This window comes from Coregonus clupeaformis, unplaced genomic scaffold (genome assembly GCF_020615455.1).
Source record: "Coregonus clupeaformis isolate EN_2021a unplaced genomic scaffold, ASM2061545v1 scaf2386, whole genome shotgun sequence".
NCBI lineage: Eukaryota > Metazoa > Chordata > Actinopteri > Salmoniformes > Salmonidae > Coregonus > Coregonus clupeaformis.
This window is the reverse complement of record NW_025535840.1, coordinates 1-21,676: the sequence shown is the minus strand read 5'-3', so window position 1 is coordinate 21,676 and position 21,676 is coordinate 1. Positions and strand designations below refer to the sequence as shown.

Here is a 21,676-nt window from a genome sequence, read left to right as displayed (position 1 = left end):
AAGGACCCTAAAATATTCTGCTCCCTCCAACGTCTCAATTCAGGTAGAGTAAGGCAATGATGTCACTTTTTCTGTGAACTTGACTTTGCAAAAACGTGTCCCATCAACCACCTCCGTTCCTTGCCAAACTCTCCTCCTTATCTCCGAAACGGCTTCCACTCCCCAGCTACTCAGCTTACCCAGTATCACACCATCTTCTACATATACTGGGAGATTCATAAAAGACACCACCAATTCCTTCACATTAACATCTCTCGCCAAAATCCTGGTGTCCTTTATCCATATTCCATCCATTAAACGTTCTTTTCCTTTTCCGTTTCTCATCGTAACTTCATACTTCTTTTCTCCTTTCATTCGGCATCCCACCACCTCTCCACACCCCTCCTTAATTGCTCGTAGTAGTTCCATTGTCGTCACTTTGTCTTCTCCTACCAACTCAATTGCCACCGTGTATTCTTTGCCATATTTCATTCCTTCTTTATCTTCATTTTTCTTCCGTTGCGCCCTTTCGTTGTCTTTGTCCATTCCGTTTGTCATTTCCATGTTGTCCGTCATAGTGATTCAAAAAAAGAATCCGAAAAGAAAAAAACCCTCCCCCCAAGCAGCAAAACTGCAAGGGGGGAAGATTAACCAAACTTAAAACTATTCAACTGCCAGAACAAACAAAAAATATATTTCGAAATCCAAATAATTAACAAAAATAGCTCTCGCGCAAACACTCTTCAGCAAACACTCACTCACAGCTCAAAACTCGCACCTGTCGTCGCTTCTCCAATCAGGATGGGCGTATTCAGGCTGGTATGGCCGTAAGCGAGGGAACAACTCTTGGTACGCTATATAAAGTCAATGTGTCACTCACTCTGAAAGGGACACAGAAACGTATCCACTTTGTGACACAAACTGAAGAAGCTCAACCCTTGCTTACATTTCCAATATATATATATATATTTGAGTCTTGTTGGGGGGGAAGAGGGCATATCCTATGTTGATTTATGACAAGTTCATTGACTAGGGCCCTATAAAATAGGCGTTGCGGACCGAATCACGGAATCCAGACATTAAACCGAAATTCAACAATATTCAAACATTTATTGAACTTAGTAAGAAATCAACTAAATCTATTCAACTTGTTAGAAAACGCATTCATTTGCCCAAGTCAATCATAAGACATGAACAAAATGCATCAGTGATTCGTATTTCCATGAACTTTCTGAAACGGCACAGGAATGCCCCTGTCTGTGTGCATGTGTGCGGTGCGCGCGTATGTCTACACTTTGTGTAGCCGTTAGCGATGATGCTAATGATAACCTTCTTCTGGTAGGGAAGGAATGGCTTTCCCCAAAACCTTCGCAAGTAAATGTTAACTACAAAGTAGCCTATGCCTGCCTGGCAGAATTATACCGTGATCATTTGCATCACTCCAGTTGCCATTTGTTCTACAGCAACACCGCTTAACCAAACAAAGGTCTCTTCCTGGTGCACGCTTGCATTTAAGGGTAACTACACCCCAAAATCTAAATGTCTTACATTTTTCCCAGACCTCACAAATGGTCACCTGATAGGGTTTAAACATTGTTGTGGACATAGAACATCCAATTGTGCTGTTTTGCTATTAAAAAGGTGTACTTTTGAGAGCGAAAACCTGCCAAAACAGGGACAAACGGTCAACGGGGAAATCTAAACGGAGAAAAGGGAACTTGGGAATTAACGGAATCAGGCAAAACATTGAAGGGATTGTATAGTGCCCTAATGGACTACAGACATTGACTGTCTCCTAGACTAAAAACAAAGGCTGCATGTACTGCCTATATTTTGAGGGAAACGCACTGTCCATTATTTGATTTGATTTGATCAGGGCAGGGCAGCACACACAAACTGCATTTAGTCCAATAACAATCCATGATATTATTAGGGTGATAAATAAAAAGCAGTTGCTCCATGACACAAGAGCACGCTCTACTGGGACAAAAAGCTTACAGCACCTGGTATTCCCAGGCGGTCTCCCATCCAAGTACTAACCAGGCCCGACCCTGCTTAGCTTCCGAGATCAGACGAGATCGGGTGTATTCAGGCTGGTATGGCCGTAAGCGAGGGAACAACTCTTGGTACACTATATAAAGTCAATGTGTCACTCACTCTGAAAGGGACACAGAAACGTATCCACTTTGTGACACAAACTGAAGAAGCTCAACCCCTGCTTACATTTCCAATATATATATATATATATATTTGAGTCTTGTTGGGGGGGGGGAAGAGGGCATATCCTATGTTGATTTATGACAAGTTCATTGACTAGGGCCCTATAAAATAGGCGTTGCGGACCGAATCACGGAATCCAGACATTAAACCGAAATTCAACAATATTCAAACATTTATTGAACTTAGTAAGAAATCAACTAAATCTATTCAACTTGTTAGAAAACGCATTCATTTGCCCAAGTCAATCATAAGACATGAACAAAATGCATCAGTGATTCGTATTTCCATGAACTTTCTGAAACGGCACAGGAATGCCCCTGTCTGTGTGCATGTGTGCGGTGCGCGCGTATGTCTACACTTTGTGTAGCCGTTAGCGATGATGCTAATGATAACCTTCTTCTGGTAGGGAAGGAATGGCTTTCCCCAAAACCTTCGCAAGTAAATGTTAACTACAAAGTAGCCTATGCCTGCCTGGCAGAATTATACCGTGATCATTTGCATCACTCCAGTTGCCATTTGTTCTACAGCAACACCGCTTAACCAAACAAAGGTCTCTTCCTGGTGCACGCTTGCATTTAAGGGTAACTACACCCCAACATCTAAATGTCTTACATTTTTCCCAGACCTCACAAATGGTCACCTGATAGGGTTTAAACATTGTTGTGGACATAGAACATCCAATTGTGCTGTTTTGCTATTAAAAAGGTGTACTTTTGAGAGCGAAAACCTGCCAAAACAGGGACAAACGGTCAACGGGGAAATCTAAACGGAGAAAAGGGAACTTGGGAATTAACGGAATCAGGCAAAACATTGAAGGGATTGTATAGTGCCCTAATGGACTACAGACATTGACTGTCTCCTAGACTAAAAACAAAGGCTGCATGTACTGCCTATATTTTGAGGGAAACGCACTGTCCATTATTTGATTTGATTTGATCAGGGCAGGGCAGCACACAAACTGCATTTAGTCCAATAACAATCCATGATATTATTAGGGTGATAAATAAAAAGCAGTTGCTCCATGACACAAGAGCACGCTCTACTGGGACAAAAAGCTTACAGCACCTGGTATTCCCAGGCGGTCTCCCATCCAAGTACTAACCAGGCCCGACCCTGCTTAGCTTCCGAGATCAGACGAGATCGGGCGTATTTTTTTTTATTTTTATATTTTATTATGAAAATCAGACAATTTTACATCATTTCAATCATCATTAAAGGGTGAACAATTCACCCTTTTACATAATCAGAAAGAAGATACAATAAAACAACAATTAAAACACTCACCTAATCCCATTAATAGTTAAACACAAGTTTTCCATTTGATGACATTCTAATAAATGTACTCCCCCACACAAATTCTTTTTCAAAGTTGACCCCACCATATCTCTGCATTATCTCTATATTTCCCTCCAACATACTCTTAAAAAGTACCTCCACACTCACACATTTCCCTTCATAATGCCCCAAGTTCCTTCTTAGTCTTACAGCATATCGAGCATGACTTAAAACATAATTAACCAAATTAAAATTCAAAACTTTACTTTTCCCATTAATACCAAAAAGAAAAAATCTCCTCCATTCCACCCCATTAAAAATCTCCTCCCCCCAATGTTTCACTAAAAGCTCCTTTAAAAACTCATGAAAACCTCTTATTCTACTGCATTCAATGAAAAAGTGCATAAAGTTTTCCACCTCTATATGACAAATGTCACATTCTCTATTAATATTTCTGTTGATTTGATGTAAGACCACATTAGTAAAAATCCTATTATGTTTTATTTTAAAATCATTGTCTTCACATTCTATGGAGTTCCCCTTTACATTAACATTCCTCCATATTGACTTCACATCCAAATCTACAAAAACCTCCGACCACACTTTCTCAGAAGCAGGCACTCTTATCTCTTTTAAAATACATTTACTATAGACTGTTTTAACTTTCAAGCCTGACAAATCACGTTTCACTCCACCACTTTCATAAAATAAAACCGGCAAACCCCTGGCTCTCTTAACCGCCCCTGTATTTATTAAAACTCCCCACTCCTTCGGAATGCACCCTAAAATTCTCTTATACATATTTTCTACTGTAGTTTTGCTTATTTCATCATCAACCTCAACAACATTGTCATAAATAGCTTGTACCGGTAGAAACCCCGGCCTGACCTCATATAGAATATCACCAATCTGTCGCATCCCAGCTCTCATAAAATATTTACAATACAACATTGTATTATTATATTTGATCTTTGGATTCAAAAAGATAGGCTGATTTAAAATATTTTCCAAACTGTTACATTCATAAGAAATGTGTGGTAAAACCTGCCCCCAAGCCTCGAAAACTTCCTTATAAAACAAAGGTATATTTCCCAACATTTCTTGTTTTACACTCATTAACAAACCATTATCCCCTATCCTCCCAACCTCCTGCAAATACTCTGCAAAAAACTTTTTCCACCCGTAATCTAATTCCCCATATAAATACTTCCGAACCATTTTCACTCTTATTGCTATTTTCCTCACCCTTAAATCCACTAACTTCAAGCCCCCCTCCTCATAACCCGCAATCAATGTTTTAAAAGCGATTTTCGCCCCCCTTCCCATCCCATAAAAATTCAACTAAAATCTTATTCATTTCAATTAAAACCCATTCTGGCACATCTAAGACATTCATGACGTGAATACAAATTGACATCAGTAAAGAATTTATAACAATAACCTTCCCCTTTAATTTTAACAACCTCCCCTTCCACATATTTACAACCTTTCTGACTTTATTTATCACCCCACTCCATGTCAAATCCCTAGCTTCTTTTTCTTTTACACCTAAAAAAACTCCTAACACCTTAAAATATTCTTTGGCCTCTTTAAAAGGAAAATTCCCCTCATTTACCTTCCCAATATACATTACAACAGACTTTTCCATATTAACTTTAGCTCCTGATGCTCTTCCATATACTTTAAAACCTTCTATTACCCTTTTTACACTGTCCTCATCTCTAACTGTTATAGTTGTGTCATCTGCATATTGGTGAATCAAACTAAATCCCCCCTGTGGAGTCTGTACACAATTAATAAAATTATCCTTCTTAAGAAAAGCCGCTAAAGGCTCAGCTGATAAAACATACAATAAAGCAGATAAAGGACATCCCTGTCTCACAGATCTCTCCAGAGTAAAAGAATCAGTTAAAACCCCATTGCATTTCACCCTACTTTTTGCATTTCTATATAATAATTTAATCCACCCTATTATTTTATTACCAAAGCCAAATCTTTCCAAGACCCTAAACATAAAATCATGTTCTACTCTATCAAAAGCCTTATTTAAATCTATGCTTAAAACAATACCTCCTATCTTATCCCCATTCATTTTGTGTATCACGTCTCTAATCGTATTAATTGTGTCAGCTATATCCCTCCCAGGAACACTATAATTCTGTGTTGATGCTATAATATCATGTAAAACTCTCTTCATCCTATTCGCTAAAATTTTGGCCAAAATCTTATAATCCACATTTAATAAACTAATTGGCCTATAATTTTCCAATTTCACCTTACTCCCTTTGTTTTTATATAAAATAGTTATCATTCCTGTCACCATTGATTCTGATACACAATCATTCTCCTCCATATAGTGATAAACCTCCAATAAAATAGGTGCTAAAAGACTTTCATAAACTTTATAAAACTCTGCAATGATACCATCTACACCAGGGCTCTTATTCACCTGTAAACCCTTTATCGCATCCATCACTTCATTTACTGTAATCTTCCCATCACACATCACCTTATCTTCTCCATTAATTTTCACCTCCACACTACCTAAAATCTCCTGTACACACCCCTCATCCACCTCCCCTTTTTTAAATAAGTCCTTATAAAAACTCTGCACTGTCTCTAAGATCTCTACATAATCATCTACTACTTCCCCCTTTACATTTTCAATCTGTCTAAGATATGTTCTTCTTTGAGTACTCTTCTCTAATCCAAGAAAAAAAGAAGTGCATTTCTCCCCCTCCAAAAAATACTTTGCTTTGCTTCTTATAATGGCCCCCATACACTTATCCATGTCATATTTACTCAATTTTGCTCTCAACTCTAAAAACTTTTCTATATTATAATTAGGTTCACTGTCACACTTCCCCATTTCCTCAACCAATTTGGCTCTCAACTCATTTTCTTTTCTTTTCATCCTGCCTCTCTTTTTCCTTGCATATCTTATACTAAAACCTTTTATTTTTTCCTTAACCTTGTCCCACCATACACACTTATCCTCCCCTTTCTGCTTATCCTCCATTTCACATATTATCAAAGATTTAAGTTGTTTACAATAATCCTCATCCCCCAAATAACTCGCATTCATACACCATGTACCACCTCCTATTCTTTCCTTGTCTAAACCCACCGAGAAATTTAAACATGCATGATCACTGAGTGTTGTAAATACATACTTAACATCTTTCATACAATCCCTTAAATCTTCTTTAACTAAAATCAAATCTATTCTGGTTTGTTTTAACTCCCCTAAAACCACCTGCCTTCTAGAAAATTCTCGTTTATCGGGATTGTCATCTCTCCATATGTCAATAAGTTTTTTCTCAACCATCATTTTCTTTAAAACCCCTCTAGATGCATCATTTCTAAAAGCAGCTCCCCTTGTCATATCTAATCTGTCCATTTTCACATTAAAATCCCCCACCACGATGCAATTTCCCACACTCCATCGTCCCACTTCAACAAATAAAACCTTGCGCTCTATTTCATTATTTGGCGCATAAACATTTATAATTCTAAACTTCATATCCATATACTCAAAATCTAAAACTAAAATCCTCCCATTATTATCATCATGTACATGTACCACTTTATCCACCACATCCTTTCTCACTAGAATAGCAACCCCACTAGAATTCCCTCTACCATTATTAACAAAAATAAAATCCCTCCATATTTGTTTTACTTTCAATACACAATCATTGTCCCAATGCGTCTCTTGTAGGCATAAGATATCCACATTCTTCATTTGAACTATATTTTGAAATTTATCCATCGTCCTTAAACCATTTACATTTAGGGACACAAACTTAACCATTTCAAAAAATAATAAAATGAAAAGAAATACCTTCATTGTCCTCTACTTTTTGTCCTGTTTCTTTCCTCTTCTATCCTTCTTCTCCCCCCCCGTCGCTTTCCTCTTCCTGTAGCTTTCCCTTAGTTTTTCTACCTTTGCCCCTTCGTCCGTATCAGATATCTCCTCCAAGCCCATTTCGTCCAACCAACTCAAGTTCTTTACTCCCACATCCGTTGTGCTCCCCGTATCTCTCTCCGTCTCTGGTATTGTCGTCAAACTCAAACTGCCCTCCATGTCTTCACCCCCTGAGGTACTCGCAGGGCCTGAGCTTTCCCCCAAAAATCTGCGCGTCCCCAGTGCCTCCACCCAGCCCGATCCCCCCCCTCCTCCTGTAAACTCCCTCTTCTCATCTCTGAGTCCAAGCTGCTCCCTATTTCGTCTGCCTTTTGCTCTTCCATCTCTCCACCTTCCTCCACATCCTCTTCCCCATCCTCTTCTTCTCCTCCCGGTGATACATCAGCTTCCATTAAGAGGTCCTGGCTCTCCTCCTCACTTACAACCTCTCCACAGTTGCACTCATCGGTTCCCTTCCGACATCCTGCGCAAACTGCCCTATCCCTCGCTCCAGCACATTCCCTCGCATAGTGTCCCTGGTTTCCGCACTTAAAACACCTAAAGTCAGGGCAGTCCTTTAAAATATGTCCAGGTTGAATACACAGGCGACATACCCTAACCTGCTTGTCATGAATCACCCTGAAATATTCACCACCCTCCATTGTCTCGAACTTAGTGGAATACGGCAAGGACTGCACGGTGTCCGTGAACTTTACCTTACAGTATCTTGTCCCATCCACGATTTCCGTCCCCGGCCAGACTCTCCTTCTGATTTCTGAGACCGCAGCTACACCCCAGATCCGCAGTTTATCCAGTATAGCTCCGTCTTCGATATAAACTGGCAAATTCATAAACGAGACTATGAGTTCGTTTGCCATCATATCTCTCGCCATTACCTTCGTGTTCTTAATCATGAACCCATCCATTAAACACTCTTTTCCATTTTCATCCCCCATCGTGACTTCGTATTTCCTTTCTCCTTTTATTCTGCACCCCACCACCTTTCCGCACACATCTTTAATTGATCTTAGTAATTCCATCGTCGTTATCTTGTCTTCTCCCATCAATTCCACTGCCACTGTTCGTTCCTTGCCGTATTTTGAGCCACCTTCAGGTCCAAGTTTTGTCCGTTGCGCATTGCCTTTGTCTTTATCCGTTCCATTATTCTTTGCCATGTTGTCCGTCATTAACCAAACAGAAAAAAAGTCTCAAAAAAACTCACCCCCAAGCAGCAGAACTGCAAGGGGGGGAAAAAACTAACTAACCTTAAACTTAATTGAATTCAAAATCAAACAATTGTCCTTCAATAAACTAAGAAACTCAAGCAAATAGTTCTCTCCCAAACACTCACTTACAGCTTAATCACCTGCACCTGTCTCACTCAACTCACCGGAAGGGCGTATTCAGGCTGGTATGGCCGTAAGCGAGGGAACAACTCTTGGTACACTATATAAAGTCAATGTGTCACTCACTCTGAAAGGGACACAGAAACGTATCCACTTTGTGACACAAACTGAAGAAGCTCAACCCCTGCTTACATTTCCAATATATATATATATATTTGAGTCTTGTTGGGGGGGGGAAGAGGGCATATCCTATGTTGATTTATGACAAGTTCATTGACTAGGGCCCTATAAAATAGGCGTTGCGGACCGAATCACGGAATCCAGACATTAAACCGAAATTCAACAATATTCAAACATTTATTGAACTTAGTAAGAAATCAACTAAATCTATTCAACTTGTTAGAAAACGCATTCATTTGCCCAAGTCAATCATAAGACATGAACAAAATGCATCAGTGATTCGTATTTCCATGAACTTTCTGAAACGGCACAGGAATGCCCCTGTCTGTGTGCATGTGTGCGGTGCGCGCGTATGTCTACACTTTGTGTAGCCGTTAGCGATGATGCTAATGATAACCTTCTTCTGGTAGGGAAGGAATGGCTTTCCCCAAAACCTTCGCAAGTAAATGTTAACTACAAAGTAGCCTATGCCTGCCTGGCAGAATTATACCGTGATCATTTGCATCACTCCAGTTGCCATTTGTTCTACAGCAACACCGCTTAACCAAACAAAGGTCTCTTCCTGGTGCACGCTTGCATTTAAGGGTAACTACACCCCAACATCTAAATGTCTTACATTTTTCCCAGACCTCACAAATGGTCACCTGATAGGGTTTAAACATTGTTGTGGACATAGAACATCCAATTGTGCTGTTTTGCTATTAAAAAGGTGTACTTTTGAGAGCGAAAACCTGCCAAAACAGGGACAAACGGTCAACGGGGAAATCTAAACGGAGAAAAGGGAACTTGGGAATTAACGGAATCAGGCAAAACATTGAAGGGATTTTATAGTGCCCTAATGGACTACAGACATTGACTGTCTCCTAGACTAAAAACAAAGGCTGCATGTACTGCCTATATTTTGAGGGAAACGCACTGTCCATTATTTGATTTGATTTGATCAGGGCAGGGCAGCACACAAACTGCATTTAGTCCAATAACAATCCATGATATTATTAGGGTGATAAATAAAAAGCAGTTGCTCCATGACACAAGAGCACGCTCTACTGGGACAAAAAGCTTACAGCACCTGGTATTCCCAGGCGGTCTCCCATCCAAGTACTAACCAGGCCCGACCCTGCTTAGCTTCCGAGATCGGACAAGATCGGGCGTATTCAGGCTGGTATGGCCGTAAGCAAGGGAACAACTCTTGGTACACTATATAAAGTCAATGTGTCACTCACTCTGAAAGGGACACAGAAACGTATCCACTTTGTGACACAAACTGAAGAAGCTCAACCCCTTGCTTACATTTCCAATATATATATATATATTTGAGTCTTGTTGGGGGGAAGAGGGCATATCCTATGTTGATTTATGACAAGTTCATTGACTAGGGCCCTATAAAATAGGCGTTGCGGACCGAATCACGGAATCCAGACATTAAACCGAAATTCAACAATATTCAAACATTTATTGAACTTAGTAAGAAATCAACTAAATCTATTCAACTTGTTAGAAAACGCATTCATTTGCCCAAGTCAATCATAAGACATGAACAAAATGCATCAGTGATTCGTATTTCCATGAACTTTCTGAAACGGCACAGGAATGCCCCTGTCTGTGTGCATGTGTGCGGTGCGCGCGTATGTCTACACTTTGTGTAGCCGTTAGCGATGATGCTAATGATAACCTTCTTCTGGTAGGGAAGGAATGGCTTTCCCCAAAACCTTCGCAAGTAAATGTTAACTACAAAGTAGCCTATGCCTGCCTGGCAGAATTATACCGTGATCATTTGCATCACTCCAGTTGCCATTTGTTCTACAGCAACACCGCTTAACCAAACAAAGGTCTCTTCCTGGTGCATGCTTGCATTTAAGGGTAACTACACCCCAACATCTAAATGTCTTACATTTTTCCCAGACCTCACAAATGGTCACCTGATAGGGTTTAAACATTGTTGTGGACATAGAACATCCAATTGTGCTGTTTTGCTATTAAAAAGGTGTACTTTTGAGAGCGAAAACCTGCCAAAACAGGGACAAACGGTCAACGGGGAAATCTAAACGGAGAAAAGGGAACTTGGGAATTAACGGAATCAGGCAAAACATTGAAGGGATTTTATAGTGCCCTAATGGACTACAGACATTGACTGTCTCCTAGACTAAAAACAAAGGCTGCATGTACTGCCTATATTTTGAGGGAAACGCACTGTCCATTATTTGATTTGATTTGACAGGGCAGGGCAGCACACAAACTGCATTTAGTCCAATAACAATCCATGATATTATTAGGGTGATAAATAAAAAGCAGTTGCTCCATGACACAAGAGCACGCTCTACTGGGACAAAAAGCTTACAGCACCTGGTATTCCCAGGCGGTCTCCCATCCAAGTACTAACCAGGCCCGACGCTGCTTAGCTTCCGAGATCGGACGAGATCAGGCGTATTCAGGCTGGTATGGCCGTAAGCGAGGAACAACTCTTGGTACACTATATAAAGTCAATGTGTCACTCACTCTGAAAGGGACACAGAAACGTATCCACTTTGTGACACAAACTGAAGAAGCTCAACCCCTGCTTACATTTCCAATATATATATATATATTTGAGTCTTGTTGGGGGGGAAGAGGGCATATCCTATGTTGATTTATGACAAGTTCATTGACTAGGGCCCTATAAAATAGGCGTTGCGGACCGAATCACGGAATCCAGACATTAAACCGAAATTCAACAATATTCAAACATTTATTGAACTTAGTAAGAAATCAACTAAATCTATTCAACTTGTTAGAAAACGCATTCATTTGCCCAAGTCAATCATAAGACATGAACAAAATGCATCAGTGATTCGTATTTCCATGAACTTTCTGACACGGCACAGGAATGCCCCTGTCTGTGTGCATGTGTGCGGTGCGCGCGTATGTCTACACTTTGTGTAGCCGTTAGCGATGATGCTAATGATAACCTTCTTCTGGTAGGGAAGGAATGGCTTTCCCCAAAACCTTCGCAAGTAAATGTTAACTACAAAGTAGCCTATGCCTGCCTGGCAGAATTATACCGTGATCATTTGCATCACTCCAGTGGCCATTTGTTCTACAGCAACACCGCTTAACCAAACAAAGGTCTCTTCCTGGTGCACGCTTGCATTTAAGGGTAACTACACCCCAACATCTAAATGTCTTACATTTTTCCCAGACCTCACAAATGGTCACCTGATAGGGTTTAAACATTGTTGTGGACATAGAACATCCAATTGTGCTGTTTTGCTATTAAAAAGGTGTACTTTTGAGAGCGAAAACCTGCCAAAACAGGGACAAACGGTCAACGGGGAAATCTAAACGGAGAAAAGGGAACTTGGGAATTAACGGAATCAGGCAAAACATTGAAGGGATTTTATAGTGCCCTAATGGACTACAGACATTGACTGTCTCCTAGACTAAAAACAAAGGCTGCATGTACTGCCTATATTTTGAGGGAAACGCACTGTCCATTATTTGATTTGATTTGATCAGGGCAGGGCAGCACACACAAACTGCATTTAGTCCAATAACAATCCATGATATTATTAGGGTGATAAATAAAAAGCAGTTGCTCCATGACACAAGAGCACGCTCTACTGGGACAAAAAGCTTACAGCACCTGGTATTCCCAGGCGGTCTCCCATCCAAGTACTAACCAGGCCCGACGCTGCTTAGCTTCCGAGATCGGACGAGATCGGGCGTATTCAGGCTGGTATGGCCGTAAGCGAGGGAACAACTCTTGGTACACTATATAAAGTCAATGTGTCACTCACTCTGAAAGGGACACAGAAACGTATCCACTTTGTGACACAAACTGAAGAAGCTCAACCCCTGCTTACATTTCCAATATATATATATATATATATTGAGTCTTGTTGGGGGGAAGAGGGCATATCCTATGTTGATTTATGACAAGTTCATTGACTAGGGCCCTATAAAATAGGCGTTGCGGACCGAATCACGGAATCCAGACATTAAACCGAAATTCAACAATATTCAAACATTTATTGAACTTAGTAAGAAATCAACTAAATCTATTCAACTTGTTAGAAAACGCATTCATTTGCCCAAGTCAATCATAAGACATGAACAAAATGCATCAGTGATTCGTATTTCCATGAACTTTCTGACACGGCACAGGAATGCCCCTGTCTGTGTGCATGTGTGCGGTGCGCGCGTATGTCTACACTTTGTGTAGCCGTTAGCGATGATGCTAATGATAACCTTCTTCTGGTAGGGAAGGAATGGCTTTCCCCAAAACCTTCGCAAGTAAATGTTAACTACAAAGTAGCCTATGCCTGCCTGGCAGAATTATACCGTGATCATTTGCATCACTCCAGTTGCCATTTGTTCTACAGCAACACCGCTTAACCAAACAAAGGTCTCTTCCTGGTGCACGCTTGCATTTAAGGGTAACTACACCCCAAAATCTAAATGTCTTACATTTTTCCCAGACCTCACAAATGGTCACCTGATAGGGTTTAAACATTGTTGTGGACATAGAACATCCAATTGTGCTGTTTTGCTATTAAAAAGGTGTACTTTTGAGAGCGAAAACCTGCCAAAACAGGGACAAACGGTCAACGGGGAAATCTAAACGGAGAAAAGGGAACTTGGGAATTAACGGAATCAGGCAAAACATTGAAGGGATTTTATAGTGCCCTAATGGACTACAGACATTGACTGTCTCCTAGACTAAAAACAAAGGCTGCATGTACTGCCTATATTTTGAGGGAAACGCACTGTCCATTATTTGATTTGATTTGACAGGGCAGGGCAGCACACACAACTGCATTTAGTCCAATAACAATCCATGATATTATTAGGGTGATAAATAAAAAGCAGTTGCTCCATGACACAAGAGCACGCTCTACTGGGACAAAAAGCTTACAGCACCTGGTATTCCCAGGCGGTCTCCCATCCAAGTACTAACCAGGCCCGACCCTGCTTAGCTTCCAAGATCGGACGAGATCGGGCGTATTCAGGCTGGTATGGCCGTAAGCGAGGGAACAACTCTTGGTACACTATATAAAGTCAATGTGTCACTCACTCTGAAAGGGACACAGAAACGTATCCACTTTGTGACACAAACTGAAGAAGCTCAACCCCTGCTTACATTTCCAATATATATATATATATATATTTGAGTCTTGTTGAGGGGGGGGAAGAGGGCATATCCTATGTTGATTTATGACAAGTTCATTGACTAGGGCCCTATAAAATAGGCGTTGCGGACCGAATCACGGAATCCAGACATTAAACCGAAATTCAACAATATTCAAACATTTATTGAACTTAGTAAGAAATCAACTAAATCTATTCAACTTGTTAGAAAACGCATTCATTTGCCCAAGTCAATCATAAGACATGAACAAAATGCATCAGTGATTCGTATTTCCATGAACTTTCTGGCACGGCACAGGAATGCCCCTGTCTGTGTGCATGTGTGCGGTGCGCGCGTATGTCTACACTTTGTGTAGCCGTTAGCGATGATGCTAATGATAACCTTCTTCTGGTAGGGAAGGAATGGCTTTCCCCAAAACCTTCGCAAGTAAATGTTAACTACAAAGTAGCCTATGCCTGCCTGGCAGAATTATACCGTGATCATTTGCATCACTCCAGTGGCCATTTGTTCTACAGCAACACCGCTTAACCAAACAAAGGTCTCTTCCTGGTGCACGCTTGCATTTAAGGGTAACTACACCCCAAAATCTACATTTACATTTTAGTCATTTAGCAGACGCTCTTATCCAGAGCGACTTACAGTTAGTGAATACATATTTTTTTATACTGGCCCCCCGTGGGAATTGAACCCACAACCCTGGCGTTGCAAACGCCATGCTCTATCAACTGAGCTACATCCCTGCCGGCCATTCCCTCCCCTACCCTGGACGACGCTGGGCCAATTGTGCGCCGCCCATGAGTCTCCCGGTCGCGGCCGGCTGCGACAGAGCCTGGATTCGAACCAGGATCTCTAGTGGCACAGTTAGCACTGCGATGCAGTGCCTTAGACCACTGCGCCACTCAGGAGGTAAATGTCTTACATCTAAATGTCTTACATTTTTCCCAGACCTCACAAATGGTCACCTGATAGGGTTTAAACATTGTTGTGGACATAGAACATCCAATTGTGCTGTTTTGCTATTAAAAAGGTGTACTTTTGAGAGCGAAAACCTGCCAAAACAGGGACAAACGGTCAACGGGGAAATCTAAACGGAGAAAAGGGAACTTGGGAATTAACAGAATCAGGCAAAACATTGAAGGGATTTTATAGTGCCCTAATGGACTACAGACATTGACTGTCTCCTAGACTAAAAACAAAGGCTGCATGTACTGCCTATATTTTGAGGGAAACGCACTGTCCATTATTTGATTTGATTTATCAGGGCAGGGCAGCACACAAACTGCATTTAGTCCAATAACAATCCATGATATTATTAGGGTGATAAATAAAAAGCAGTTGCTCCATGACACAAGAGCACGCTCTACTGGGACAAAAAACTTACAGCACCTGGTATTCCCAGGCGGTCTCCCATCCAAGTACTAACCAGGCCCGACCCTGCTTAGCTTCCGAGATCGGACGAGATCGGGCGTATTCAGGCTGGTATGGCCGTAAGCAAGGGAACAACTCTTGGTACACTATATAAAGTCAATGTGTCACTCACTCTGAAAGGGACACAGAAACGTATCCACTTTGTGACACAAACTGAAGAAGCTCAACCCCTGCTTACATTTCCAATATATATATATATATTTGAGTCTTGTTGGGGGGGGGAAGAGGGCATATCCTATGTTGATTTATGACAAGTTCATTGACTAGGGCCCTATAAAATAGGCGTTGCGGACCGAATCACGGAATCCAGACATTAAACCGAAATTCAACAATATTCAAACATTTATTGAACTTAGTAAGAAATCAACTAAATCTATTCAACTTGTTAGAAAACGCATTCATTTGCCCAAGTCAATCATAAGACATGAACAAAATGCATCAGTGATTCGTATTTCCATGAACTTTCTGAAACGGCACAGGAATGCCCCTGTCTGTGTGCATGTGTGCGGTGCGCGCGTATGTCTACACTTTGTGTAGCCGTTAGCGATGATGCTAATGATAACCTTCTTCTGGTAGGGAAGGAATGGCTTTCCCCAAAACCTTCGCAAGTAAATGTTAACTACAAAGTAGCCTATGCCTGCCTGGCAGAATTATACCGTGATCATTTGCATCACTCCAGTTGCCATTTGTTCTACAGCAACACCGCTTAACCAAACAAAGGTCTCTTCCTGGTGCACGCTTGCATTTAAGGGTAACTACACCCCAAAATCTAAATGTCTTACATTTTTCCCAGACCTCACAAATGGTCACCTGATAGGGTTTAAACATTGTTGTGGACATAGAACATCCAATTGTGCTGTTTTGCTATTAAAAAGGTGTACTTTTGAGAGCGAAAACCTGCCAAAACAGGGACAAACGGTCAACGGGGAAATCTAAACGGAGAAAAGGGAACTTGGGAATTAACGGAATCAGGCAAAACATTGAAGGGATTGTATAGTGCCCTAATGGACTACAGACATTGACTGTCTCCTAGACTAAAAACAAAGGCTGCATGTACTGCCTATATTTTGAGGGAAACGCACTGTCCATTATTTGATTTGATTTGACAGGGCAGGGCAGCACACAAACTGCATTTAGTCCAATAACAATCCATGATATTATTAGGGTGATAAATAAAAAGCAGTTGCTCCATGACACAAGAGCACGCTCTACTGGGACAAAAGCTTACAGCACCTGGTATTCCCAGGCGGTCTCCCATCCAAGTACTAACCAGGCCCGCCCCTGCTTAGCTTCCGAGATCAGACGAGATCGGGCGTATTCAGGCTGGTATGGCCGTAAGCGAGGGAACAACTCTTGGTACACTATATAAAGTCAATGTGTCACTCACTCTGAAAGGGACACAGAAACGTATCCACTTTGTGACACAAACTGAAGAAGCTCAACCCCTGCTTACATTTCCAATATATATATATATATATATTGAGTCTTGTTGGGGGGGAAGAGGGCATATCCTATGTTGATTTATGACAAGTTCATTGACTAGGGCCCTATAAAATAGGCGTTGCGGACCGAATCACGGAATCCAGACATTAAACCGAAATTCAACAATATTCAAACATTTATTGAACTTAGTAAGAAATCAACTAAATCTATTCAACTTGTTAGAAAACGCATTCATTTGCCCAAGTCAATCATAAGACATGAACAAAATGCATCAGTGATTCGTATTTCCATGAACTTTCTGGAACGGCACAGGAATGCCCCTGTCTGTGTGCATGTGTGCGGTGCGCGCGTATGTCTACACTTTGTGTAGCCGTTAGCGATGATGCTAATGATAACCTTCTTCTGGTAGGGAAGGAATGGCTTTCCCCAAAACCTTCGCAAGTAAATGTTAACTACAAAGTAGCCTATGCCTGCCTGGCAGAATTATACCGTGATCATTTGCATCACTCCAGTTGCCATTTGTTCTACAGCAACACCGCTTAACCAAACAAAGGTCTCTTCCTGGTGCACGCTTGCATTTAAGGGTAACTACACCCCAAAATCTAAATGTCTTACATTTTTCCCAGACCTCACAAATGGTCACCTGATAGGGTTTAAACATTGTTGTGGACATAGAACATCCAATTGTGCTGTTTTGCTATTAAAAAGGTGTACTTTTGAGAGCGAAAACCTGCCAAAACAGGGACAAACGGTCAACGGGGAAATCTAAACGGTGAAAAGGGAACTTGGGAATTAACAGAATCAGGCAAAACATTGAAGGGATTTTATAGTGCCCTAATGGACTACAGACATTGACTGTCTCCTAGACTAAAAACAAAGGCTGCATGTACTGCCTATATTTTGAGGGAAACGCACTGTCCATTATTTGATTTGATTTGATCAGGGCAGGGCAGCACACAAACTGCATTTAGTCCAATAACAATCCATGATATTATTAGGGTGATAAATAAAAAGCAGTTGCTCCATGACACAAGAGCACGCTCTACTGGGACAAAAGCTTACAGCACCTGGTATTCCCAGGCGGTCTCCCATCCAAGTACTAACCAGGCCCGACCCTGCTTAGCTTCCGAGATCGGACGAGATCGGGCTTATTCAGGCTGGTATGGCCGTAAGCGAGGGAACAACTCTTGGTACACTATATAAAGTCAATGTGTCACTCACTCTGAAAGGGACACAGAAACGTATCCACTTTGTGACACAAGCTGAAGAAGCTCAACCCCTGCTTACATTTCCAATACATAATATATATATATATATTTGAGTCTTGTTGGGGGAAGAGGGCATATCCTATGTTGATTTATGACAAGTTCATTGACTAGGGCCCTATAAAATAGGCGTTGCGGACCGAATCACGGAATCCAGACATTAAACCGAAATTCAACAATATTCAAACATTTATTGAACTTAGTAAGAAATCAACTAAATCTATTCAACTTGTTAGAAAACGCATTCATTTGCCCAAGTCAATCATAAGACATGAACAAAATGCATCAGTGATTCGTATTTCCATGAACTTTCTGAACGGCACAGGAATGCCCCTGTCTGTGTGCATGTGTGCGGTGCGCGCGTATGTCTACACTTTGTGTAGCCGTTAGCGATGATGCTAATGATAACCTTCTTCTGGTAGGGAAGGAATGGCTTTCCCCAAAACCTTCGCAAGTAAATGTTAACTACAAAGTAGCCTATGCCTGCCTGGCAGAATTATACCGTGATCATTTGCATCACTCCAGTTGCCATTTGTTCTACAGCAACACCGCTTAACCAAACAAAGGTCTCTTCCTGGTGCACGCTTGCATTTAAGGGTAACTACACCCCAAAATCTAAATGTCTTACATTTTTCCCAGACCTCACAAATGGTCACCTGATAGGGTTTAAACATTGTTGTGGACATAGAACATCCAATTGTGCTGTTTTGCTATTAAAAAGGTGTACTTTTGAGAGCGAAAACCTGCCAAAACAGGGACAAACGGTCAACGGGGAAATCTAAACGGAGAAAAGGGAACTTGGGAATTAACGGAATCAGGCAAAACATTGAAGGGATTTTATAGTGCCCTAATGGACTACAGACATTGACTGTCTCCTAGACTAAAAACAAAGGCTGCATGTACTGCCTATATTTTGAGGGAAACGCACTGTCCATTATTTGATTTGATTGATCAGGGCAGGGCAGCACACACAAACTGCATTTAGTCCAATAACAATCCATGATATTATTAGGGTGATAAATAAAAAGCAGTTGCTCCATGACACAAGAGCACGCTCTACTGGGACAAAAAGCTTACAGCACCTGGTATTCCCAGGCGGTCTCCCATCCAAGTACTAACCAGGCCCGACCCTGCTTAGCTTCCGAGATCGGACGAGATCGGGCGTATTCAGGCTGGTATGGCCGTAAGCGAGGGAACAACTCTTGGTACACTATATAAAGTCAATGTGTCACTCACTCTGAAGGGGACACAGAAACGTATCCACTTTGTGACACAAACTGAAGAAGCTCAACCCCTGCTTACATTTCCAATATATATATATATATATATTGAGTCTTGTTGGGGGGGAAGAGGGCATATCCTATGTTGATTTATGACAAGTTCATTGACTAGGGCCCTATAAAATAGGCGTTGCGGACCGAATCACGGAATCCAGACATTAAACCGAAATGCAACAATATTCAAACATTTATTGAACTTAGTAAGAAATCAACTAAATCTATTCAACTTGTTAGAAAACGCATTCATTTGCCCAAGTCAATCATAAGACATGAACAAAATGCATCAGTGATTCGTATTTCCATGAACTTTCTGGCACGGCACAGGAATGCCCCTGTCTGTGTGCATGTGTGCGGTGCGCGCGTATGTCTACACTTTGTGTAGCCGTTAGCGATGATGCTAATGATAACCTTCTTCTGGTAGGGAAGGAATGGCTTTCCCCAAAACCTTCGCAAGTAAATGTTAACTACAAAGTAGCCTATGCCTGCCTGGCAGAATTATACCGTGATCATTTGCATCACTCCAGTTGCCATTTGTTCTACAGCAACACCGCTTAACCAAACAAAGGTCTCTTCCTGGTGCATGCTTGCATTTAAGGGTAACTACACCCCAACATCTAAATGTCTTACATTTTTCCCAGACCTCACAAATGGTCACCTGATAGGGTTTAAACATTGTTGTGGACATAGAACATCCAATTGTGCTGTTTTGCTATTAAAAAGGTGTACTTTTGAGAGCGAAAACCTGCCAAAACAGGGACAAACGGTCAACGGGGAAATCTAAACGGAGAAAAGGGAACTTGGGAATTAACAGAATCAGGCAAAACATTGAAGGGATTTTATAGTGCCCTAATGGACTACAGACATTGACTGTCTCCTAGACTAAAAACAAAGGCTGCATGTACTGCCTATATTTTGAGGGAAACGCACTGTCCATTATTTGATTTGATTTGATTTGATCAGGGCAGGGCAGCACACAAACTGCATTTAGTCCAATAACAATCCATGATATTATTAGGGTGATAAATAAAAAGCAGTTGCTCCATGACACAAGAGCACGCTCTACTGGGACAAAAAGCTTACAGCACCTGGTATTCCCAGGCGGTCTCCCATCCAAGTACTAACCAGGCCCGACCCTGCTTAGCTTCCGAGATCGGACGAGATCAGGCGTATTCAGGCTGGTATGGCCGTAAGCGAGGGAACAACTCTTGGTACACTATATAAAGTCAATGTGTCACTCACTCTGAAAGGGACACAGAAACGTATCCACTTTGTGACACAAACTGAAGAAGCTCAACCCTTGCTTACATTTCCAATATATATATATATATATTTGAGTCTTGTTGGGGGGAAGAGGGCATATCCTATGTTGATTTATGACAAGTTCATTGACTAGGGCCCTATAAAATAGGCGTTGCGGACCGAATCACGGAATCCAGACATTAAACCGAAATTCAACAATATTCAAACATTTATTGAACTTAGTAAGAAATCAACTAAATCTATTCAACTTGTTAGAAAACGCATTCATTTGCCCAAGTCAATCATAAGACATGAACAAAATGCATCAGTGATTCGTATTTCCATGAACTTTCTGGCACGGCACAGGAATGCCCCTGTCTGTGTGCATGTGTGCGGTGCGCGCGTATGTCTACACTTTGTGTAGCCGTTAGCGATGATGCTAATGATAACCTTCTTCTGGTAGGGAAGGAATGTCTTTCCCCAAAACCTTCGCAAGTAAATGTTAACTACAAAGTAGCCTATGCCTGCCTGGCAGAATTATACCGTGATCATTTGCATCACTCCAGTGGCCATTTGTTCTACAGCAACACCGCTTAACCAAACAAAGGTTTCGTCCTGGTGCACGCTTGCATTTAAGGGTAACTACACCCCAAAATCTACATTTACGTCATTTAGCAGACGCTCTTATCCAGAGCGACTTACAGTTAGTGAATACATATTTTTTTATACTGGCCCCCGTGGAATTGAACCCACAACCCTGGCGTTACAAACGCATGCTCTATCAACTGAGCTACATCCCTGCCGGCCATTCCCTCCCCTACCCTGGACGACGCTGGGCCAATTGTGCGCCGCCCATGAGTCTCCCGGTCGCGGCCGGCTGCGACAGAGCCTGGATTCGAACCAGGATCTCTAGTGGCACAGTTAGCACTGCGATGCAGTGCCTTAGACCACTGCGCCACTCAGGAGGTAAATGTCTTACATCTAAATGT

At 41.5% G+C, this 21,676-nt stretch overlaps 10 non-coding genes across 10 annotated transcripts; all 10 read right to left on the bottom strand.

Moving 5' to 3' along the window:
* Positions 1-1,970: 1,970 nt before the first annotated feature.
* On the bottom strand, positions 1,971-2,089 carry LOC123488546. The gene has a single exon (XR_006660166.1). It is a non-coding gene; the product is annotated as a 5S ribosomal RNA (ribosomal RNA).
* A 7,875-nt stretch (positions 2,090-9,964) lies between these two features.
* Positions 9,965-10,083, bottom strand: LOC123488554. The gene has a single exon (XR_006660170.1). It is a non-coding gene; the product is annotated as a 5S ribosomal RNA (ribosomal RNA).
* A 1,155-nt stretch (positions 10,084-11,238) lies between these two features.
* LOC121559330 lies at positions 11,239-11,357 on the bottom strand. The gene has a single exon (XR_005998750.2). It is a non-coding gene; the product is annotated as a 5S ribosomal RNA (ribosomal RNA).
* Positions 11,358-12,514: 1,157 nt separating this feature from the next.
* On the bottom strand, positions 12,515-12,633 carry LOC123488556. Its single transcript, XR_006660172.1, has one exon. It is a non-coding gene; the product is annotated as a 5S ribosomal RNA (ribosomal RNA).
* Positions 12,634-13,791: 1,158 nt separating this feature from the next.
* On the bottom strand, positions 13,792-13,910 carry LOC123488553. Its single transcript, XR_006660169.1, has one exon. It is a non-coding gene; the product is annotated as a 5S ribosomal RNA (ribosomal RNA).
* A 1,496-nt stretch (positions 13,911-15,406) lies between these two features.
* Positions 15,407-15,525, bottom strand: LOC123488588. Its single transcript, XR_006660198.1, has one exon. It is a non-coding gene; the product is annotated as a 5S ribosomal RNA (ribosomal RNA).
* Positions 15,526-16,681: 1,156 nt separating this feature from the next.
* On the bottom strand, positions 16,682-16,800 carry LOC123488552. The gene has a single exon (XR_006660168.1). It is a non-coding gene; the product is annotated as a 5S ribosomal RNA (ribosomal RNA).
* Positions 16,801-17,958: 1,158 nt separating this feature from the next.
* On the bottom strand, positions 17,959-18,077 carry LOC123488555. Its single transcript, XR_006660171.1, has one exon. It is a non-coding gene; the product is annotated as a 5S ribosomal RNA (ribosomal RNA).
* Positions 18,078-19,238: 1,161 nt separating this feature from the next.
* On the bottom strand, positions 19,239-19,357 carry LOC123488571. Its single transcript, XR_006660187.1, has one exon. It is a non-coding gene; the product is annotated as a 5S ribosomal RNA (ribosomal RNA).
* A 1,164-nt stretch (positions 19,358-20,521) lies between these two features.
* Positions 20,522-20,640, bottom strand: LOC123488551. Its single transcript, XR_006660167.1, has one exon. It is a non-coding gene; the product is annotated as a 5S ribosomal RNA (ribosomal RNA).
* Between the last annotated feature and the right edge of the window lie 1,036 nt (positions 20,641-21,676).